The following is a 24,579-nucleotide window of genomic DNA, read 5'->3' on the forward strand; positions in this document are numbered from 1 at the left end:
GAGTCATCTTACAAAGGCAGTGGATGAACTAAATGTCAAAACTGACTTAGATGTTTGTCCTCTTCCCTTCTAGCTGATACCATCTTCAGACCCCAACTTCCTGAACCGGAAATGCCAAGGAGAGGGAATTAGTGCCGCCAAGAGCTGTAGCGAGCAAACACTTTAAGCTTTTTGGCCAGGACAATCCCAGCTGTGGACCAGAGATGGACGTCACTCAGCCTATTGAGGTAAGTGACTAGTCTGTCTCTAGCACAAGGGGGGTGTGCTGTCTTTCTGGTTTCTTCTGTGGATGACGTTGCAGGGGTAGGGCAGGTGTTCCCTGTTTCTTGGTCTCTTTGTGACGCGGCCTGTCTCTCCCAGAGGTAGCCCATAAAGACGAGTGCCCACGGAAGGGAAATACATCCTCCCTCAGGGGAAAAATGCAGACCTGTTCAAGTATCAGGCAGCCTCTCTTTTTCTTAAAAGAAGAGCTTTTTGAGCTCTCACGAACACCAGTAAATAAAAACCTGGATTGGGAGCATCATTTGATGACGAGTGCCTGTCATCCCGAAGAAGGCCTAGTGTTTCTAGCGCGAGCATCAACAAACCGTGGCCTGTGGGACAAGTCTGGCCTGGCCTATTTTTAAATAAAGCTTCGCTGGCACACCGCCACGCTCATTTGTTCAGGTATTGTCCGTGGCTGTTTTCACACCGCAGCAGCAGAGTTATTACCACAGAGAGTATAGTGTGGCTGAATAGCCTGAAATATTTACTCCCTGGTCCTTAACAGAAAAAGTGTGGCAACCCTGGTCTAGAGCTGAGCTGTCCACGTGGAGGTGCACCATATGGGGCTATTGCAATTTTAATTAATTAAAATTAAATAAAATTACAAATTCAGTCCTCAGACATGCTTACCACATTTCACGTGCTCAGTAGCCAACATGTGACTCAGTGTGTTTGTTGCTACTGGGGTAGCATTGTTTCTGGGGCGTCTGGAAAGTGTGTGTGTACGTGCACAGATGTGTGAGATATCCATAGTACACGCGTCAGCCACAGTACACATATCATCCAGGTCACTTCTAAACTGACCTATCTATATATTAAACCCACCATGAGTTCACACTGATGACGCTGGAACATTCGTGAGATTCATGTCTGTCTGAATGACGGTGAACAGTCACTCCACTCCCACTCTCAACACCACCACCAGCCACCACATTTATTACGCTGTGATCAGGCCAGGTTCCAGACCCTTTCCCTGGCTGGTATTGCTATAATAACATCAACCCAGTGGCCCAAGTACAGAGGATAAAACCAGGACTGTGAAGAGCTAATTAACTTGTGCAAAGTGAAATTAACTTGTGCTATTAAAATAGCAAGTTTACAGTGAGCACCTCTTTGCCTGTCAGCTTTTGATCAAGAGGCACAGGGAGACACCACTGTCCCAGGAGAAAAACTAGAGCAGAAGGTGGGGGCAGCTGTTGTCCTCACCGACCAGAGGTCTCTGGGCCTCCTGGCAGCAGCCCAGCCAAAACATGCAGATGGACACCACGTCCTTCGTTGCCCGGGAACCATGTGCATGGTCTGCGTCACTCTGACGGGGTCCTGTAAGGGAGTATGTGCAGGAGCACGTGGCAGTGAGTGAACACGCATATGCGTGTGAGGGTTTCCGTGGGGTGAGGGCTGCTGTCCTGTGCTTGCAAAGACCTTGATCCGGTCGAGGGTATAATTATAGAACTGGGCTTCTCCGCATAGGGAGCATTTCCTCTCTTGCAGTGGGGTTTTCTGAGAGAGCTGTTTCAGCAGGGAGGCCTTAGTGTAAACACATTTGCATCCCCAGATCCCGGCAGAACATTTGCATCCCCAGATCCCGGCGGAACATTTGCATCCCCAGATCCCGGCAGAACACACCCAGAATGTGCACTTGATCACGCTGGCTTCATGCCGGCATTGACAGATGCTTCTGAGCTCCTTCAATGAGCCAGGCACTGTTCTAGGCTGACAAAGGTCCTAGCCAGGTATGTGGAAGGGGAAGAAATCCCCAGCAAATAGGGAAAAATATACATATGAGAGGCAGGGGCAGGGCACCTGGGGGAAGACACAGCATGGGTGTGCTGATGGGGGGGGCTCTCCAGGAGATGTTTCTGGAACCAAGTCACACTGCTGATAGAAGATAACAGCAGGGAGGCTGTAGATCAGAGGATAGGCAGGGACTGATTTTCTCCCCTCCAGGGGGCTGTGGCCTCCCACGAAGAGCCAGGCCTGTTTTCCTCCCTGGCAGAGTCACATGCATGGACACTGTCTCTCAGAACTCAAGCATTTCCTCCAATAAAAGGAAATGTTATCAGCTGGCCCAGAGAAGGACAGCAGGCTGGGGCATTCTGATTAGATAAGAGGACATCCTGGCCATCATCAGATATTCAAATGGCGGCAGTGAGGAGCTGGTGCCCATAACCTTTAAGAAAAGAGCAACAGTTGCAGGAACAGGGGAGAGGGCAGACCTGAGCATCTGAAAGGCTAGCGGGAGGGGGAGGCTTCACTTGCACAGGGTGATTTTAAAGACAGATCCAAATGGAATGAGTGGGGTGAAGGGGCACCGAGCTTCCCATGCTGGCTGTGATTTTCCTTCCTTCCTCGTCATTCATTCATTCATTCGTTCATTCAACAAATACTCTCTGGGTGACTTCCAAGTCCCTGGCACTTTGCTGAGCCCTGGAGGTCAAACGGAATAGGACAAGAGCTATGTCCTCAAGATGCTAATAATTTAATGGGAAAAACAGGCACATTAACAAACCAGTGGAATATGCAGGTGCAATTCTGGTTCTGTGGGGCCTGAAGCTTGTACAGTTTGCGAGTCCTCTTTAAGGAAAAATAATACAAAGTCATGAATTTAAAATGAAATGCAAGCCATAGAAAAGTGGGGTACAGTTGAGGGGCTTGGGGGCTTAGTAGGGAGAATGCCTTCTCTCTCGGGGTACCTGGTGCCTGCTGGAGTGAACTGGGCACAAGGGGGTTGTGTCCTGCCAGAGGCAGTGGGAACTCTAGTGCTTTCTAGTAGGGTGGACTTACTCCCCATCTGGGACCTCTGAGTCCTTGTTCTTGGGCTAAGGGAATAGGGCTAAAGAGCTCTGGCCTTAGTGCTGCTGGGATTTTCAAAGGCACTTTCCTTATAGCTCTGCAGGCTGACCTAGTGGTCCCACTTGTGGGACTGCATTCTAAGGAATCAGCTGAACTGGTCGTGTAGGCTGGTGGAATGTTTGCAAGGCCACTGTGGGTCAGATGCTTTTCTAACAGCCCCACACACATGGACAGATTTAACCCCCACAGCTGCCTTGGGAGCTAGCTGCTGTCATTTCCCCATTTTACAGATGATGGAACCCGAGGCACAGAGTGGTTAAGTAACCTACATATTGTCACACAGCTAATAAATACAAGAGCTGGGCTTTAAAGGCATTTGGCCTATCTCCAGAGCCCCATCCACTTCCTGCCTAATTTTACATCAGTCCACTAGAAACACTCTGAATGGCCAAGATGAGGAGATTGGCTAAATAAAATACAGCCGTAGAATGGAATAATGTGTGTTTGCTCCATACAGAGTTTCTGTCAGCGTGGTAAAATGCTTTGGTTATTAGGGATGAAGGTGGGATGCCTAATTATGTGTGCCCAGAGACAGCAAGACTAAGTGTTAACAGGGCTTGGATTCCCTGTCCGTATTTTGTACCCTCTCCTGGATGGTTGTAACAGCCTCATTCATTCACACATCCATTCAACAGGTTTTTATTGAGTGCCTGACGCTGGGGATGGAGTGTCAAAGAACAGAAACGTAGTTTCTGCTGTCACAGAGCTTACTGCCCAGCCTGCAGTAAGCTCTCTGCCTATGCTTTCTCCCTCCCTAGTGCATGAGATCTGTCTTCCAGAAGCCATCAGTGGTTCCCCAGGGCCCTCAGACCCAGCACCCCCACCCCTTGGCACCTGTTACCTCATCTGTAAAATGGACCAGGGGACCCACAGACCTTCCGCACTTCTGAGTGTAGGCTCTGCTCAGTTGTTGGCCAGAGGCTTTGCAGTCGTAACTCTCATCATTACCATCTTCTGGAAAGGTCGGGCCCCGGCCAGCTGCAACCACGGCAGCTAGCAGCAGGAAGCACCTTCCCTGGGTGCTCAAAGATCCAGCCCTGGTTGACAGCCGGGCCAGAGGGAGAGGAAGCAAGGGTGCTGGATTCATAAGAACAAACTTGGAGATGACTCTGCTGCTTGCCTGCTATGTGATCTTAACTTGCTGGGCCTTGTTTTCTTGATAAAATGGGGCTAATCCCACACCCCAGAGGAAGTGGATGCTGCAGAGATGTACAAGCTGTAGCGAGTTCAAGAAAGTGGGCCTGGAGTTACAAACCTGGCACCCTCCCATCTGCTTCTCCCCAGCTCTAGGAGCTTGGGTGAGTATTCCACTTCTCTGAGACTCAGTTTCCCCATCTTGTAAGAGAGGAGGTAATAATAGTACCTACTTGCTAGGGTTTTGTAAGGATTAAATGACATGATGACTCAAAAAGCTGGGCACGGTGCCTGGCTCATAGTAAGTGCTGAGTAAATTACAGACATATTTGTCACTGTGATTTATAGCTGAGCCTCATGGTGCAGGACATGATGAACTGCAAGGACAGGAGCCAGGGTCTCCCTCCCCGTCGGCTCGGGAGGCTGTCTGCCTGCAGCAAGGACATTTTTCCATGAAAGAATGGACTCTCCAGGGTGAGCCAGTCTAGCCAGGGATGCCTTGATGACAACACCAGTGTCACAGGAAGAGAGGGACCACCAGAAGCCCCTATGGAAATTTTCTGTGTGCTTCTAGAAGCCAAACCCACAGACTGATCCCTTCTCAAAGACTAATTTTTATTCTAGTTATGCCTAGCGGATAAGTATTTGTGAGTTGACAGATAACCTTTGTTCCTGAAGAGCATCCCATTATGTCCTTCCTCCTTTCAATGCCCACAGGTCTTATGGCCCCGGAACAGAGTGCAGAACCTCTAGCACGACAGACAAGTCTCACCATGACCTGGGGCCCCCCAAAACCCCAGCCCCTCTCTGCTGTCCCTGCCCCACCCCACCGTCTGCTAATCACAGAGTCCTCACAGCATGGACCCTGAAGTTGGGTGGCCTGAGTTCCAGTCACACTGCTGCTTCTTACCGTGCCACCCTAGTCACAGTGTCCTCTCTTAATCTCAGTTTCCTCATCCACAAGATGGACAGAATAGATAACAATAGCACCAACCTCGAGGATTGAATAAGTTAACACGGGCGTACCCCTGAAATATCTCAGGTTCCATTGCAGACCACTGCAATAAAGCCAATATCACAATAAAGCAAGTCACGCGAATGCTTTGGTTTCCCAGTGCATGTAGAAGTTACATTTACAATGTACTGTAGTCTGTTAAGTGTGCACCCATGTTATGTCTAACAATCAATGTACATACCCTTAATTAAAAAATACTTTATTGCTAAAATATGCTAACCAAGTGAGCAGATGCCATTGGAAAATTGGTGCCGATAGACTTGCTTGACATAGGGTTGCCAGAATCCTTCAACTAGTAAAAAACAAAACAAAACAAAAAAACGAAAAAAATGCAATATTTACAAAGTACAATAAAGTAAAGCACAATACCCTGCTAGACATATAGCGATCTCCAACATCCTGGATTGTATATAGGATACATAGACATATATGGCTGTGGATATAGACACAGGTACACCATAGATACAGCCTGCGTTCCCCTCACCCCACACGAAGTGCCTGTCATGCCTCCGGGGCTTGGTATGTGAACTTTGTACATGCCGTTCTGTACCTGGAATGCCTTTCTCTGCAGCCTTTCTGGTGAGTCATCATCCCTTCTTCCAAACTCAGCTTGAGGCCCCATGTGTGGTGACTCACACCTGTAACCCCAGCTCTTCAGGAGGCTGAGGCAGGAGGATCACTTGAGCCCAGGAGTCAGAGGCTACGGTGAGCTATGATTGTGCCACTGCACTCCAGTCTGGGTGACAGAGCGAGACCCTGTCTCTAAAAACAAAAACAAAAGCAAAAAAAGCAAGCATTGCTTCTTCTGGGGCTCTTTCCCCCCTTTCCAGCCCCCAAATCCCCTGCATGTCTCTCCCTTTCATTTCACTGACCTCACTCTCTTGCTGGGAATGGCCCATGTGCCTGTCCATCTCCTCTGTTAGGCTGGGAGCTCCTTTGTCATTGGACTTCCTGGGCCACGTCCAACTTTGCATCTCCAGCACTGAGAACGGCCATCTGAAGGCAGGCACCGTTGGTCCACTGGCTGTGTCAGCCACACAGAGCCAGCCCAGCTGCTGGTTTGATAAACACGAGGTCTGGCTAGCTGGCCACTCTGCTGGCTGGACACAGGCCTGGGCCCCGTTGGGGATCACTTCTCTCCTCTTCCACTTCCTTAGCCTTTGACACCTCCTCCTCTGACCTCTGTCCCCAACTTTTAGAGAACTGGAAATGGGAGAGCCCCATGTCTGTAGGGTCATGGTCCTTTAACTTTGGATGTGGCCCCCTTCCCTGCCTTGTGTGCCGACCAGAATACAGAATACCTGCTGTGTGTAGATCTTCGTGCCTCTGATTAAGTTAAGCAAACACACCCTGCCAAAATGGCCGTGCTCTTTCTGTTATGAGCGGCTAGGGAGGAAGAAGAAGGAGATGGGAGGGAAGCCAAGGCTGGCCTGTCTGAAATCCATCTGACAAGCTCCTGTGCTATTTACTCTATCCACGGGCCTGTGCAGGAAGACCTGTCACCATTTTGCTCAACGCTCTGCATGTAAATACTCTCGCAGGCACTAAAAATATCCTCTGGGCTAGAGAACTGGCCATCAGAAAAGGAGAAGGAAGGGAAGGCCTTGGGGCTGGGGAGATGACCTTGCTGCTTCTCATGGTTGAATAGAACGGGATGGGCTTCCTGCACTTTGCAGCCTCAGCAGATGGACAGACATCTAAACGGAACCTCCTTGCGGGCAGGGGCCACTTCCTTCCCCACTGAATCTTTAGTACTTGGGTCAGGAGGGGTCACTCAGGGGGTGTTTGGAATTGCCGTGAACAGTTATCATGCTACATGGTTGTGGCATATTTCATACTTAAATATGGTAGTACCATATTTAAGTAACCGTCCCTCTCTGTTGCTGCTTATTTGTATGTAATATATATCAATGCATATAATTATCGTCATCATGGTAAATAGCACTGTGTTGCCTTTAGCATATTCCTTCGTTTGAAATATGTCCTAGGGATAAGTTCCCAGGAGAGAGACACTGGACATGTTTTGAGGGTTCTTGCCACCTGTTACCCATTGTGGCTTTGCTGTGGAGGAAAGTCACAGAGAGGAAGGGAGGCTGGCACAAGAGCTGGAACACGACCCGTGCTGAGACTGGGGAAGGACGAGTGCAAAGGCTGGGGTACGGCAGCAGTGGGCTCATGCCATGGGCAGGTGGATCTGCCTTCGGCGGGGCCCAGTGCCCAGGTCAGGAGGATCAAGGGGTGGGGAGGGGTGGCGGCATGAACGAAGAGACAGGAAGTTCAGGCAGAGGTGCTCACTCCTGATTTCTTGGGGGCTAATTGCAGGGATAGAGCTGGTGGGGGGTGCGCTCTCACAGCTGTGTGTAGGCTGGACTGGAGCCCCTGGCTCAACTCGAGTCCCTTTGAAAAACTGGGGCCTTGGCAGTACACAGGAGAAAAGTAGCACACGCAAAGATCCTGACATTCTGGATTTCTACAACATCTGCAGCTCGTTTGCCCGGGTCCTCAGGGTGCCCCAGCCTTGAAGGATTTTGCAGAACTCTAGGGTTTGAAGGAACCATGGATCTCCATGGAATCCAGAGTGCCCTTGGACAGTCAGGGGTTCCCTGAATCCCAGCATCCAGTGGTAATCCAGACAGCCATGGCTCCTGAGCAATTCCACTGAAGAAAAACAGTCAAGAAAGACAGATTAACTTACAGACACTTCATCAGCTCTGACCCAGGACTTAATCAGTGCCTTAGCGGTTTGAGTGAATGAATATGGAGGGAGTGAAGGGACAGGCAGAAGTATCCTTTTAACGCTGTTCTTCTCGGTCCCAAATAGGGTCCTGCTCCATGCTGGGGAGAGGCATGTTGGCTGTCCCAGCACCTGGGGAGTCGTCCAGCATTTTGCAGGTGGGGGCCAGGGGTGCCATACACCTACATCAGGGCACGAAGAACGGTCCTGGAAAGTTGCCAAGATTGCCCTTGTCAGAAGCCCTGCTAGACACTGGGGTGTAGAGGAGCGGCACGCTGCAGGGTCCCACAGCAGCTCTCACACTTTGGGGGGATGGGACCGACCCCTTTACACTGTTACTGCTGATGGTCCCAGTAGCTTTTGTTTCGTGGCATTTATCTATTACGTGGCATATTCAATATTAACATTGAGGAATTATTTAAATATTTATTACTTCATTTAAAGATAATAAATCCATCATGTAACATAAATAACATTTTAGTGAAAAATAACTACTGACCAAAAGAAAAAAAAATTAGTAGGAGTGGTATTGTTTTACAGATCTCTTTAATGTTGGGCTTAACGGAAAACATCTGGGTTCTCATCTCTTCCTCTGTATTCAGGCCATTGTGAAATGAGCTGTCATTTCCTCTGGGAAGCTCCACTGTGCACATACATGAGAGAGAAGGAAAGTACAAAAGCCAATTATGAAAGTGGCTCTGACATCGTGCATTCCCTGGAAGGGCCTTGGTGACTGCAGAGGTCCCTGGAACATAATTTAGGAACCAAAGTGCAGTATTTGAGAATGTGGCCTTTCAAGCCGGCTGCCTGGTGGGGGTGGGGAGGGAGGGGTGGTGTCCCGGGTCCACTTGCAACCAGCTGAGTTACCACAGGCGAGATATTTAACTTCTCTGTGTCTTCCTTCCACCCTCTGTAAAATGCGGTAATTGTTATGGTCTGAGATGTGAGAAATGACCACCTAAAGGCCGAATTGAGCTGAATCAGGAGTCTTTATTAGCTGGCCAGCGACTGCCCTCTGCAACGCCCAAAGGCGGCACAGAGTGCAGCAGTGAGCCTTTGAAACAGAAAGTTTTTATATTGTAAGTTTGTGGGTGGAAAATTATTAAGATTGAGCAAGCATGTGTACAAAAAGCCTTGAGTAAGCATTATATCATTTTCTTATCTTTGGTGTAACAGGATCTGGGCAATTTGGGCTCCAGGCTGTATCTGGTTCATGCAAAACATGGGTGTTGTAATAGCTTCACGCAAAACATGGGGGCTGTAATCATTTTACGCAGAAGATGGGTGTTGTAGTCACTTAGGAATTTCTGTGTTGGGGGTACTATTTTGAGTAAGCAGGAGCAAGCAGGTTTACAGACGCAGAATGGCAGATTAATGATTTTTTGGCGTGAAACTCAGATTAATGATTTTTTGGCGTGTAACAGTAATGGTACCTGCTCACAGATTATTATAGAGTTAAATTAATTAGTATTTTAAAGCTCACAGAACAGAACCAGGTACATATTAAATGCTATGTAAGTTATATATCTATACATATATAATACTGTATACACATGTGTAGGCTATGTGTACACATACATCGTGTATATATATGCTACATGTGTGTATAAATGTATATGTACTATATATCATATATACACTACACATTCATGTGTATTTATGCTGTATATTACATATACTACACATATACTAAAGCCAACAAAAAATTATAGGGAGTTACTGTAGCAAAAGTCGCCCATTTCACATCATTCCTAAGAATCAAACTATTTTAAGAGCCATTTCTTTTTGTGCCCTCACCAAGAGTGAGGGAAACTGTGGGGACAGCCACTGTTGTGCCCAGGGCTCTGCAGAGCATAGTCGTCCATGCGGGAGCCCAGATGACAGACCCGCCATCGGGGCCCCAGGGTCTGCACACCTGCCTCACCTCTTTGTGTCCCTGGAGCCCCAGATCAAGGGCTGGGTGGGTGACCACTCCTGGTCGCCATCCTAGTCTTCTCTTCCTCTATTTGCTGGTGAAGAATCTGTCTTCTGTCTTCATTTGGCTGCCTGATCCCGAATGTCTGGCTCCGGGCACCGCAGAAATCAAAGAAGGAACCTACAGCTCTGGCCCCAGAAAGTCCCCAAGAAGTCCCCAGAAACCCCAGGCTGCTCCTCCTCTCACACAGGGAGCCTTTTCCTGAAATGCTTTTTGTCTGGAAGCTCTCAGTGTGAGCTTTACAAAGCATATGCATTCCCTTAGCCTTTGAAAATACACATTGGTTAAAAAAAAAAAAAAAAAAAGCCTTGGGTTCCTCAGTCTGAGCACAGCAGCGCTGGAGCCCTGGAGCTAGGAAGGACTTCGGAGGCCTGCTGTTCGCTCTGCCCTGCAGCGAGGGCCTTGGTATGCCGCTCACCTGGGAGGCATTCTGGAGAGATCTAGGCTCAACAGGTCTACAACAGAGCTCACAAATAGGAGATTGCATGGCAGGCAGGAAGGTGAGAAGTGCGGGAGAAAGAGAGAGGGAAGAGGATTTGGGAGTGTTGGCAGTGGAGGGGGCAAGGCCGGCCAGGCTGAGGAGAGAAGAGCGGAGACTTGAGGTGAGCATGTGTCCAGTGGGTGTCCGGGGGACTGCACCCAGCGGAGGGGACGGCCACTGCCAAGCACCAAGGAGGGAGGACTGTTCCTGGAGAGCCTGAGAGCAGAGAACACAAGAGCCTCGCAGCCAGCGAGGGGCCAGTAGGTGAGTCAGAGAGGAGGGGGAGGCAGCCTGGGGGGCCTTGTTGACTGTGGGGACTCTGTGCACTTCCACGGGTGACACTGTGCCTCTTGCCGGACTGCAGTGACTTCCTGTTGCTGACTTCCTAGGCTTCTCTGGGAAACCACCCCAGAGCCCATCACGGGGCCTGGAGCCCCTCTTCCCCATCCCCTGATGTCCCATGTCCCCCTTGAGCCTGGCGTCCCCAGCTTCTCCTGGGAGTTAGTCCATCCTCCCATCTGTCTGCCCATTAGCTGGGCCTTTCGATTTTCTATCCCACCAAATGGGACAGCAGGCTGGTCTTTATTTTCACGACCTTGTACCTTTGTTTGGGAGCAGCACCCCCAAACACCCTAAGGCCCGTCTTCTCTCCATCAGAACTGCTGACATTCTCTCTGGCTCACCTTCTGCCTGGCGTTTGCCTGTCAGATTCTACCACTGGGTGCTACATTCCACAGGGACTGGGGCCACCTGGGAGACTGAGGCCCAGACTCTGTCTGTGTCCCCTGGTGCACCGCACCGTGGCTAGAGAGGGCTAGAAACCCATTCCCTGGCTGCTCTGTTCCCTCAGCGGGGAACCCTCTCACTCAAGTGGCATATGTTTGGCCCAGCATAGCACCGGTCCCCTTTGGCTCTGCCCGCCACCGTGTGCTCTGCCCACCCCTGCTATGTACTGGTATTTATTGCAGCACCCCATGCATCTCTGCACGGGCTGATCCCTTTGTCAGGAACACCCTTCCCCTGTTTCTTCATCTAGCAAGTATGTCTGCTGGCCCATACTAACTCAACGCAAGGGCCCCCTGCATTGGGAAACTGTCCCTGCTGCCCTGTCTTGGTGGCATGTTCTCATCTGGCCACATTGGAACAGGAGTGTCTGATGTGCCTGAAGCTGTGCTAGGCTCTAAGGCAGAGAGGATTAATGTGGCCCTGCTCTTGGAGCCCTTAGAATCTAGATCCCCAGGCAGCAAATGTTTTCTGTCAAGGGTCAGGCAGTAAATATTTTAGGTTTTTGTGGGCCAGATCATCTGTCTCGTGACTGCTCAATTTTGCCATTATAGCACAAAGGCAGCCAAAGACAATGCATAAACAAATAGATATCATTGTGTCCCAGTAAAACTCCATTTACAAAAATAGGTGGCAGGACAGTTTTGGCCCCTTCACTTGCTGACCGCAGGTCTTGACTCAGTCTCTGCGGTAGAGGAGGACAGCTTGTATAGCTCAGCGAACTCACTGATTGCTAATTGCTAGTGCTCCCCTCGCTGGACAGGGACGCTTCTAGGGCACAGGCTGTGGTGCAGTGAGCATTGCACCCTCAGTGGCTAGCTCAGCGCCTGTCACGGGGCATGAACGAATCCATGAACAAGTGGAAGTTCTAGTAATCTAGGCTAGGCCCTGCTCCCTCCCTTTAGGCCCAAAGTGCTGGGGAGGTTTAGATGTGGTCTCGGGGGCCCTGGGAGTTAAACTAAATCCCTGCCTCCAGGTGCACCATTTCTGGGTCATTTTAATGAACTCTCTGGGTGGAGTTGGGCTCAGTTTCCTTGGGCTGGCCTGGGGGGATTCAGGCTCAGCCTTCGAGCCTCTGACCTGGGAATACCTCCCTGTGGACAACAGCGTCTGATTTCTAAGCACCCAGCCTTAGCCTGGGCCCATCTGGAGTGACTTCTCCAGGGACCTACGTACAGTGAGCGCCAGGGTGGGGGGAGGTGTTGGGGTGTGAGAGCCCCAGGGAGCAACAAGCCTTCTTCTGGGTCTTCCCAGGCTCTGCGCGGCCATATGCCAGGGTTGAGTCCTGACGTACACTTCTGCAGAGCCCCACGCACACAAATACTATTCTAAGAGCGCCACACACATTATCTCATTTAATTGTCACAACAACCTATGCAGTGGCCATTGTCATTATCCACATTTTACCCAGTGCAGACTGAGCCACAGACAAGTTACTTGCCTGAGGTCACCCAGCAGCTCGGGGCAGAGCTGGGATCTGACGCTGGCATCTGACTCCAGGGCCCTTCCTGCCACCATCAGTCCAAGCTGACACACACTGGAAGGGATTTGGAGCTGCAGGGAACCAGAGGAATCCATCCTACCACCCCCGCCCCTCCTCACCTCACCCCTTTTCTCCAGATGAGAACATCGTTACACAGAGAACTAAAGTCATTTGCCCCAAATCACACAGCATTAGTAGGGGCAGGATTTGAAACTGGGTGATTCGATTCCCAATTCAATGCTTTATCCAAAACCCAGTGCCGCTCCCTTGGCTTGGCACCTGTAGGCAAAGAGGCAAGTTCTCGCCCTTCTTCTGCTCTGCCAACCCCACCCCCACAGTAAAACAGCCCCTCACCTCGTCCTTTGTTGAAAAACAGCCATTGCACCAAGAAGTGGCCATGCTAACGTGAACCTTAGCAGGGATGGGTGCCCTGGGCCGGGGCTTGGCTGGATCCGGGATGAAGAATCAGTGCTCAGGTGTGCTTGGGCAAGTCCCCTCACCTCTCTGACCCTCTGTTTTCTCGTCCAGTAAGTGGGGATACAGGCCTGACTCGGCTGAGTTGTCCTGAGAGCTGAGTCCAGTGACTCGTCTGCGTGGCCGCCTGTTACACAGCCCTCTGCCTGCAGCAGCCATGGCCTGGCCTCCTGCCCCGGCTCCCTCGCCCACCCCCCACCACTGTGCTAAGCCGCAAAACTTCATCCTGTGGCTCCTCTCCTGGGCCACCACTACAGGTCCCCTTGTGCAGCATTCTAAGTCCAGGAAACCACACTGGGCTATTTCCGCCCCAGGCGCCGTGGCAGCTCATTTTTTTGTTCTTGGGGCTGTAATTGCAGGGTTTTATGGTGGTTTCTCAGTTGCCTGAAAGCCCCAGCATTTTCTTCCTGAAAGCCCCAGCATTTTCTTCCTTTCTCCCTGACTTGTAATTGCGTCTCAGGAACACACAGGCCACTGGGCCCCTGGCTCCTTGGTGGCTGCCTTCTTCTCTAGAGACAGATGTCTGGGTCAGATGGGAGACATTGGCTGGTGGAAGCAAATTATATAGTTAGACAAACCCCTTAGTGAGGCCTGCATATGAATTTGGTGGCTCTGGGTGGTTGCTGAGCCTTAAGTGTCTTCATCAATTCTTTCTATGTCCCCTCTTTTTGATCTAGAATAATCGGTAGGAGCCCAGACCGCAGGCTCTGGCTGGGGAATGAGTGATGGTGGAATGCACAGCAGAGGGTGCAGGGCTCTGGTTTCCGGGAGACTCCAGGGCTGGGTAGAGTTCTTATGTTTGCAAAGCGGTGCCCTGAGCTCCAGAGCTGGCCACAGTGCAGGCTGTCCAGAGCCCAGGCCAACCTTTCCAATTCAAGCCTACCTTTGTGGGCTGAAAGAGGTGGCAGAATCCCCTCACCTGTAAAATGCTGATGTCACCTGAGGCGATAGTGTGGCCTGGTGTTCGGGAGCTCTGTCTCTGGGGGACACTGCCTGAGTCTGCGTCCTGGACCTACCACTTTCTACCTGGGTGACCTTGGACAAGTTCTTAACCTCTCTGTATTTCACATTTTTATATGAAAAATTAGGATAACAATGGCTAAGTCAGCTTTTGGTAAGCTTAAGAAGTAGCTATTTTGTTATTATCTCCAGCTCTCTGCTTGAGCTGAGAGGGCCAGCTGGGGTCAATATATGGGAGTGATTGAGCAGAGGGTGTATCAGTCAGTTCTTGCTGCATAACAGACAGCTACAAAAATGGCATACGAGCATTCATTTTGATTTCATGGATCTGTAGGTCACAAGTGGTGGACCTGGTTTAGTCTGAGTCAAGGTGGCCCCAGCTGGAGGGTCATAGGCTGCCTGAGGCATGTTTGTTTCGTGATGGAGGTCAGAAGCTCCCAGAAGGACAGGCACATGAAGCTCTTCCCCATGGGCTGGCACCCCCACGCTTCTTCCCCATGCCATTGTCTAAAACACATCACAAGGTCGAGCTTAAGAGCCACAGGGTTAAAAAATGTATCCTCTTTCCAAGAGACAAGGCCCCAGGGTCCGGTCCCTTAGTCCCATCTCTTGCAGCTCCCATATCAAGTCTCCTGCCGGCCTGTTGGACCTTGGTCCCCAACCAGCCGTCCTTGCCTGTGTCTCAGGGACTTTGCAGCACACGCTCCTTTTACTTCCTTGCAGGCACACACATGCACACAACACACCCTGGCCAGCAAGCAGCTCAGCAGACTTTTTTTGAGTGGTCGTAAGTGTATTACCCAGGGATGGGGCTGACCCCTTGCAGGACTCCAGGTAGGTCCTGAGAATCCCATTAGAGTTGGCCATGCACTTGACACAGCAGGAGAAGTGGCTGTCCTTACAGCTCCTTCTGTTTATGGCGGGACCCTTCCAAGTGCTCTACATAATCTCCTGACCTGTCCTTGAATTGCCCCTTTGAAGTAGGTGCTAGTTTTAGCATCACCCTCCTCAGTTTACAGAGGAAATGAAGGCACAGAGAGGTTAAATGACTTGCCTAAGGGTGCCCAGCAAAGATCTGGCAGGGCCAGATTCAGACTCAGGTGGCTTGGCCGTAGGGTCCGCGTGCTTAACCACTAGTCTTTACTGTCTGAGTGTGGAGGGAGCAATAACCACGTGCCTGTGTGACTTGTGCTAGGACAAGGGAGGGCATGGGGGTGGGCCAGGATCTGTTTGTAAGTCCAGACCTGGACTCCCCCAGTCTCTGGTGTGCTCTGTGGTGTTTGGGCGACTGAGCAGCCTCCCAGGAAGAGCTTTGACACTTCATGCCCCTGAAAGCCCTCCAGCTCCCCTCTTGGCAGGGAAGAAGGGGCAGGCCCCTCCCTGCTCTCCAGGGCCCGGAGCAGGCCAGGAATGACCGAGTAGGCAGGGGCGGGGCGCGGCCTCATCTGTTTGGAATTAGATGCACATTGAGCACAGTTGGCCAGAAATTCCATTAAGCCTGAAAGCTGAGTGTGGAAACATTGTGGCAAGTGTCTCCCCCAGCAGAGCTATCTCTTCTCTGAAGATTCCGTCCCTGTCGCTTCCCTCCAGTGCTCATTTTTCCAGCACCTTCTCTGCCCTAGGCTGTGGGGATAGACACTGACAGACCCTTGCCCAGCGAGCGTGGTAGAGGACAGAGATAACCACGTGCTGGGGAGCAAGACCAGAGAGGAGCTGTACTACAGGGAGGACAGTGGTGACCAAACAACAATAATGGAATTTAGTGTGTACTTGGAGGGTGCCACATGCTCAACATTTTACCCTTTGGGTCAGTGTTAGGTTTGTCTCCAGTTTATGGATGAAACCCAGGCTCCCAGGGGCTAGCTGGCAAGATCCTACGGCCACCAGGTGACTCTGCTGGACTTGAAGCCAGGCTTTCCCATGCCAGCGCTCCGCTCCGGCCCCCTGGGCCAGCTGTGGCCCGAGGTCATCCTCCTACTCTAGGAGTCAGATCAGAAGGCCTGAGGTTCCACTTCCTGCTCTGCCCCATTCCAGATGTGTGGCCTCAGGCCAGTCAGGTGACCTCTCTGAGCCTCAGACCCTCAGCTGTGACTTGGAATATCAATACTTTCCCACAGGGGTAGAGCTCAAACCACACTGTGCCTGGGACAGTGCTTTGAAGTAAAGAAGGGTGAAAGTGCCTGCCTTCATGGCCAGCTTCCCTGGGGAGCCTCAGAATCCAGGGACAGTGTCCCCGAACCCCCATTCTGAGGAAGCTATTTGTATCTTTAAGTTTTAAAAATTTTGCTGAGTCTGCATTTTCACCCACCTCTCACCTTCTCTTTCTTGTCAATTTCCTATATTGTTTTCTATTTTTTTCTCTCTACTTTGGGCGAATCCTGGGATGGCTCTCCCATCATACATGGCCCTTGGGAGAGTGCTCAGGTCACTGACTTCTGGGAGTCTTCCCCCCAGGACTGGGCTGCTGTGGAAGATTTTAAAGGTGTCACCATTAAAAAAAAAATTTCTTGTTCAGTAGTTTTGTTTTCCAGCCAGAAAAGTAGTCTATGAGCACTGAAGAAAATCCTGAAAAGAGAAAAAAGTATAATATGCCAGAAAAAAAAAACAAAAAACCCACAGAAATATCCCTCTCAGAAAGTACCCATCTCAGTATTTTAGGTTGTTTTCTTTCATTATATTTTACTTCCTCTGTGGTTAAAACATACTGAAATTGCAATGCTAATTTTGAAGTTGTTTCCTGTTTTTTCCCCAATTTAACAGTATAGCTGATACTATCCCACGTTATTTAAAATTCTTCATGAAGATTATTAATGATGCAGAACTTCCTGTTCTATAACAGATATTTGAACATATCATGATTTGCTTAATGATTTTCTTAATATAAAGCATGTAGTAGCTCTCTAACATTTCACTATTAAAAATAACATGATAAACATCTTTGGGCACAAAACCGCACGTTGAGCCATTTCCTGGAATAGATTCCTAGAAGGCGAACTACGAGGTGGGAGCACAGAGCACTTTTTGAGGCCTTCAGTGCTCCAGGTGAACGTCCTTTTGTTCTAGACTGAAGGCTGCGGTGGAGTAGGCTGGCCGGGACCATGACTCGCAGGGGGCTCGTGTTTCTGCTGAACAGGGATCAAAACCCGTGTGCCCCTGCCTCAGCAAGGGTACCAGATGGGCCCATACTCAGCATCTTTCCTTGATGGCTTGCATAATGCTATAGGAGTCCTGAAGTTTCACCTGAAGCTGAGACAACAGGGAACTCTCTGAAGGCAGAAGTGTCAGGACACAGAAGCTTCCATGGTGCCAGAAGATGAGCTGTCTTCATCAAGATGGAATTCCCCATAGAATGTATACCTAGGTGCCTGTGCATGCCACACCCCGCTGCACACTCTATCCCCGGCTCCAGTCCCTACTCTGCATCCCTCTTCTGTGGCCTGAAGGACAGCTGACACATTCACTCCTTTGCTTATTCTCCATCTCCCTTAGAATTTAAGCTCTGTTCATCTGTTTTGTTCCTCGCTGTAGCCCTACCCCACCCAGAACATTACCTGGCAGTTGCTCATTAAATGTGTGTTGAATGAATGCATAATGAATGGGAGAAATTGTAAATACCCTCTGAGGTCCCAAAACGTGATCGTCATGATTGTTAGAAGTAACAGTACTTGCCTGCATTCATTTATTGACTTCTTAATGTGGGCCTGGCACACACCTCCCAGGTAACCCTGTTATCCTTAAGGTGACTCCATTGTTGTCTCATTTATTTCCTGACTCCTGCCATCTTGACATTATAACAGAACATTTCTCTATGCTATTTTAAGTTCTTTGTGAACCAGAATCTTTCTTCCTTTAACGTACATAAGAACATCCCAGAATTTGCTCGATAGTTTGCATAGTTCTGGTATTTACCCAGGAGTGGCATTGCCCAGGCTCAGAGTGCACCTGTATGTAACTTGCCTTAGCGCCACCAGGGGGTTCCTGGAATGGCTAAGGAGTTCGCATTAGCAGGGCAAGAGGCCCATGTCCACACACGCCCGCCAACACTTGGCATCTCGGTGCCTTCTCATTTTTGCCAGGCTAATCGGTGTCAAGCGATGTCTCATTCTGTTTTCATGTGCATTTCTCTGATTGCAAATAAGCCCTACACCTCTGTGCCTGCCCTGCCCTCAGCCTGGCCCTAAGCCTCCCCTCCCCCACCTCACGCTGGCTCCGTCTCTCTTCTACTTGCCCTTCAGAATTCAGCATCTGTAGACAGACAGTTGCCCCTTCAGCAGGCTCTGGTCCCAGGCCTCTTCTATCCACTCCTCCTCTGCCCTTCTAGGATAGTGGGCTGAATGAAGTTGTTTATAAACTCAACTCCAGAGTCTCACACTGCTGGAATCAGAGCCTACTCCAGCACTTTCGGGCTGTGCAGCCTCAACCAAGGGCCTTAACCTCTCTGAGCCTCAGGTTCTTACCTGCAAACCGGAGATTAAAAATAGCACCTCCTGGAAGAGTTTTCCTGGGAATTAGGTGAGATAATCTATGCCAAGTATTTGGCACATAGCATGGCCAAGCAAATTGTAGCTTTGGGGCTTTGGAGTCCTTGGAGTCCTTCTTTGTCATTATGTTTATGCGACTGGCCTCCAAGCCTGGGAGGCCTCCTGGGTGGGGCCACCTTTGCTGCATCCTTGTATTCCCAGCTGCCAGCAGCGCTGGGCAGACAGTAGGACCCCGACCAACTCGTGTGTGTCAACCTCACTGGAGGAGATTTAAGCCTCAAATGATGGGTTGCTCTAGGTGCCTTTTAAAATATCTTTTCCAACCCTGAAATTCTGTGATCAGGAAATTACCAAGGAAAAAGTTCTTGTGAGATCCTTTCTAAGGTTTCCAAACGGGGCCTTTATTACAGGCGGCAGGTAATTATAGGAGGCTGCAGCCACCGAGGAGAGCTCCGTGTGCCTGATGGCTGGTTGGTGCGTTTCAGAGGCTATCATCTTTCTGCTGACCCGGAGATCGGACTCCTGGCAGGGGCAGGGCCTCTCCCTTCAGCAGGCAGCGAGAGGCAGCCCTGCAGGACCGAGCTTCAAGCTAGCTGGTTCTCCACTGTCCACCCCAGGGGATGGCAGAACAGTGCCTAGTGCCATGTGAATAGTATCAGGAAAGTCATGACAGCAGGAGCAGAGGAGACCTGTAGAACACCCAGTCCAGGGGATCACAGTCTCACATGTCTTCAGGGGCCACATGGGTCACATGAATGGTTTAAAAATAAAAGGTATGAGTGAGACAATAGGGAATAGTGGGGCCTGTGGACAATTACAAAACTCATCAGGTGCTAACCAAAGGAGACGGCTGCTGCTCAACCCGTGGGATTGTCCCTATGGAGAACATCAGCCCAGGTTTCCTGCACCTTCCCTTCCTTTTTCAAAGGAAGCCAGAAGTCGAGATTTTTGTGTAAAAATTTCTTATTTTTAAAATTTTTTAAAAAATTCTTTTTTTTTTTTTGACAGAGTTTCACTCTGTTGCCCAGGCTAGAGTGCTGTGGCATCAGCCTAGCTCACAGCAACCTCAAACTCCTGGGCTCAAGCGATCCTTCTGCCTCAGCCTCCCAAGTAGCTGGGACTACAGGCATGCACCACCATGCCCGGCTAACTTTTTATATATATATTTTTAGTTGTCCAGCTAATTTCTTTCTATTTTCTTTAGTAGAGATGGGGTCTTGCTCTTGCTCAGGCTGGTCTCAAACTCCTGAGCTCAAACAATCCATCCACCTCAACCTCCCAGAGTGCTAGGATTACAGGCATGAGCCACCACACCCAGCCTTAAAAAATTCTTATTTTTAAAATTTTCAGCTAATTCAAAGTTTTGTCTTGCTGTATATTGCAGACAAAACACACCTGTGAGGAACAGCTTTCATACCTCTGATTTTAGCCCAATATTTGACAGGTTGGGAAACCGAAGCTCAGCATTTAGGGACTTGCCAGAAGTCCCCAGGGGCTAGTGACCATGGTGCACACAAGCCACACAGTCCTTTGCATGTCAGTTTGGGTGTGTTATCAACCACGGTCATGGGCTCCTACCCACCACCTGTTCTCAAGGCAGGAACTAAAGCCCAGAGAAGGAAAGGGACTTACTCAAAGTCACAAGGTTTATGACAACAAAGTCCAGATTAGGACTGAGGCTTCCTGGCCCTCATCCATGGGACTATCCTGCCACTGTGTGGCCAGAAATGACCCTGTAATGGTTTCAGTAAAAGCCTAACCCAGGAGGTTGGCACAGGGCAAATTCTGACTCGCCGCCAACCTGCAGGAAATGGCTGTTATGCCGGTGGGCAGGAAGCTGCTACGGTGCTAATCCTGCCCAGGGAGAGTGGTTTCTGTGCGTGTTGAACTAACACGTTCACCCCTGAAGGTGCGGAGATCAACTCCAACCTCTTTCTGCGGGGTCCCCCCAGCTGGATGCCCAGAGTCAGACTGAGGGCATGTTCTTGTGCTTGATCTGGAGCACTTTAAGAGCCTGCCCGTCAAATCTCAGACTGAGTAAGGGATATTGATTCTTTGTGATCAGCCACATGGCTTAGGAAATGAACCTGGACTTGGAGTTATGAGAGGCAGGAGCAGTTCCAGCTCATGAAGTTTTAGCTGTGACACTGGGCTGACCATTTTAGTAACTGTTACCCTGCTAATGTCACCGAGCTACTGTGAGAGTCTAACTGAGCAGATGGATCTAAACCGCCAAGAAAAGGACTAGAGAAATGTAAACTGGTTTTGGCCTTACATTCCTCCCCTTGAAGGATGGCATTTGAGCTGGGATAGGAATGATGGGAAGGAGCTGGAAAATTCAGCAAGTGCAAATGCTGTGAGGCAGGAGCAGGCTCGGAGAGTTCAAGGACAGATACGGAGCTAACATGACTGGAACAGAGAGCGAGGGGAAAGGCAGGACTGCAAAGCAGGGGGTGGTGCCCAAGTACTGCCAGGAGCAGGGTGTGGTCTTGGGAGGGCCACCTGCCTGGCGTCTCCCCCAGGACGGTGGTGGGGAGCTCACTCTCTGAGGCAGGCCGGGACCATGGGTGGGAGAGCAGAGAGGTCCAGAAAATGGAGAAGCCAAGGGCGGAGGGAGTTGGGTCACCCAACGACATCAAGACATTGAGGAGGGGAGAGATAGGTCATCTGGGCTGTGAATGAACGGAGTTTGGCTGGACAGGGAGAGGGAGAAGGACTGTGCAGAGGGGGCCTGGGACCAGCCACGGGGCCGGTGTAGAAATGAGCAGTGTGGCCTCCCTCCCTCCGCATGCTGTGGGTGCACCGTGGGATTGAATCGAAGGCCTGGAACCCTGCACTAGAAAGGCCAGGGACCCAGGAAATCTCGAGGGTCGTAGCAGGCAGACCCCTGCAGTGTCTGGACCCCCAGCCCCTCCATCTAGTGCCCCAGGAATACGGGACACCCCACTCCTTGCAGCCTTGCTCGTTTGCTCAGATGTCAAGAGGCCCCAGAAGAGGATCTTACTGCCTGAGGATCCAGTTTGAGAGCCATTCAGTCTCTGTTATGCCTGCTTGACTGAGCCATTGTGTTAATAACACGAAAGCAGTCCTAGGCGAAACGTACACAAACGTGTGGGGCTGTGTTCCAATGAAGCGTCACTGACGAGCAGGCTGCCAGCCTGCCAGCCGTGGTTTGCCAACCCCTGCCTTTGAGAAGTTTATGTTTCTTATGTATTCAGTCTTTCCTTTTATGTAAATATGGATTTTTACGCTGAGCAGAGACCTCCCCCCTCAACTCTAAAATTAAATAAAAGGAAAAAAAATACTAGAAAAGAAAAGACAGTATTTGAAAGTGGTAAAGTAAAATGCCCCAGGAGTGATGAGTTCTGACAGGTGGCTCAGGCGAGGCCTCGAGGGCGTGCTGGCATTGGCCTGCATCTTGGTAGGTCCCAAGTCCCCAGCGGAAGAGGCGTGAGGGGACACTGCTACAGGCAGGAGTGAAGTCACGAGGCAAGGGCCTGGGGGGACCCCCAAGCAGGGGTGGGCCAGAGTCAGGGACTTCCTCTCACCCTGTGCCTCTCCTGACCTTTATTCTTACCACTGACCTTAAAGAGCGTGTTCTCAGGGGACACCGGGCCCATCGTGTCTTGAGAGATGTATCAAGTCAACCACCAGGTCCTTGGCAGCCCCAGTGGGGCCCCAAGTGAGGACCCCCTCAGCTCCTTCCTTCAGTCTCCTTCCTTCCCTCTCGATCCCCAAAATCTGGATCCTTCCATGGACTGGGTTGTCAGGTCTGATCTTCAGGAATCACGTGTGAATTTTACAGTCAGCCAAAGAAGCTCCTCTATCCTTTTCTCTGATCCTGTTTGGAAGGTATTCTTACACCCAGTGCTGTATTTAAGATATAACTTTCCCACCCTATACAGGTTAATTATGAACTCAAAACCCAAACTGGTTTTGCAGAGGGCTGGTGGGGAGGTATATTTGCTTCTCTCAATGTGAGGAGGTCAGATCGATGTTCTCCCCCTTCTCTGCCGACCCTTGGCTTGGTTAGTCTCGTGACGTACCGGGGAAACTACTCTGGGGCTTGAGCAGAGTGTGGACTCACAGACTCCCAGCTCACGTGTGACCTGGGAGGGGCCCTGGGATGATCATATGTGACGCAGAAGGTCTGTAGTAACGGTGAAGTGAGACACAACAGTGTGTCACAACTGGCATCACCTTTGGAGCCTGCTGACCTGGATTTGAGGACTGTGTTGTCCACTAGCTGTGTGATCTGGAACAAGTGACTTCACCTTTCTATGCTTGCCTAAATGTGGGGTGATAATAAGGCATCTAATAATAGGTTGTTTGGAAGATGGAATGATTTAATCCATGTAATAGTGCATATCTAAGCAGTTAGGAAATGGTAAAGTGCCGGGCACATAGCAGGTGTTCAACAAATAGAACCACACTTCTGTTATTAGATGTGCTGGAACAATTCCATTATACTAATCTTTGATACTTTTGCAAAGACCGCACATTTAATGCCTGTCTCCCTCCCTATAAACACTGTTAATTAAAGCCCCCATCTCAGATAACCTTGCCTTTCTGTCCTTAGCAAGCTTTGTCTTGATAAAACTTTCAAAATGTGTTTGTCGATCTTTTAAAACCCCCGAGACGAGTATTTACTGCCAAAATATGCCGGTGTATCAGAAGGATTTAATTCAGGCGCTGGATAATAACGCTGGAGATTTGAAGAAGGAAAATGACGAGGTTTTCGTTTCTTTGCCCTCTATCTGCTGTGGCTACGAGCACTTCTGTTTATCACTTGAAATCCTATTTGAAAAGGTCACTGGTTGTTTGCGTGAGTCATGAATGTGAGGACTTAGGAAACAAGAACCAGAGACTGGCTGCCTCAGACGCCTGCTCATTCTCTGTCCTTCCCCGGTGACGGAGTGTGCCCAGCGTCCCTGCTGCTCTCAGCTTGTGGTGGCCGCCCCAGGGCCCAGGAGGACCACTGGGTCCAGTCCCATCATGCTCTTGGAAATGAAACTGTGCTCCGACTGCATGGAGTTTTTAAGTCACCTTCGATCCACTGTCATAGTTACGGGCGTCCCCACTTTACAGAGGAGCAGACTGAGGTTCCAAATGCCATAGCACTGGTTTAGCGTTGCCCGGCAAGTACGCAGCAGGCTTGCTTCTTCGGGTAGGCGTGAGCCGTCTCTGAAAGCAAGCACTCTGCCTCAGTTTCTCTCTAACTGTGTCCAGCAGGTGTCCCGAGCCTCCCGCAGCCCGTGCTTCATTTGATGTGAGCTGAAGGGGCATTGAAATATTTATTGGCCTCGTGTCTGACAGGTGCCTGCACATTAAGCACAGGGAAATAAGCGCTTTGGGAAGGGGACCTGGTGTTTGAAAGGCCACTGACTGGTTTATTCACGGGGCCTCATCTTTGCCATTGAAATCTCCGCCGTGGAGGACCTGACCGGGGCTGTCCACTGGGGACAGGTGTGTGGTGCTGCTCCCAAGGACAGAGTGACGCTAGGTGGAGTGACCAGAGAGGGCAATGGTGAAGAGCTTTTCTCCTCCGCTGATTTGTTGGGTGGTGAGTCGCTGCCCTCTGGAGTGACATGATCAGCCCTGCTCCTGTCGCTGACCTTGTCCTGTAAAATTATCCCTCTCACCCAGCACACCAGCCCCACGGCGGCTGAATACGGCCACGGCCAGCTCCCTTCCGCCCCAGGGTCTCCTACGGACCCCTCCTCTGCCCGAACGCTGCTGTCCTCGCCCCGTCTTTGCAGGCGACTTGGTCAGGAGCTCAGGCTAACGTCCTCCCCGTGTTGCCCACCCTGTCACCTGCTGTGTTGTCTCGTGTGATCCTCAGAGGAGCCGCGGGAGGTCAGTCCTGTGGTTCTCATCTTACAGCTGAGGACACGGAACTCTGAGAGGCTCAGTACCCTACTCACAGTCTCCTGGCCAGTGAG

At 50.4% G+C, this 24,579-nt stretch overlaps 1 protein-coding gene across 3 annotated transcripts in view; it reads left to right on the forward strand.

Annotated features, from left to right (window-relative positions):
- Positions 1–24,579, forward strand: part of ST3GAL1 (ST3 beta-galactoside alpha-2,3-sialyltransferase 1) — a 92,422-nt gene that overhangs the window by 19,870 nt on the left and 47,973 nt on the right. For all 3 annotated transcript variants that reach the window (XM_045560372.1, XM_045560374.1, XM_045560373.1), the window contains exon 2: positions 74–227. The gene's annotated coding sequence lies outside the window, so the exon portion shown is untranslated. The remainder of the gene's footprint in view (positions 1–73; positions 228–24,579) is intronic.

This window comes from Lemur catta, chromosome 9, assembly GCF_020740605.2.
Source record: "Lemur catta isolate mLemCat1 chromosome 9, mLemCat1.pri, whole genome shotgun sequence".
Lineage (NCBI taxonomy): Eukaryota > Metazoa > Chordata > Mammalia > Primates > Lemuridae > Lemur > Lemur catta.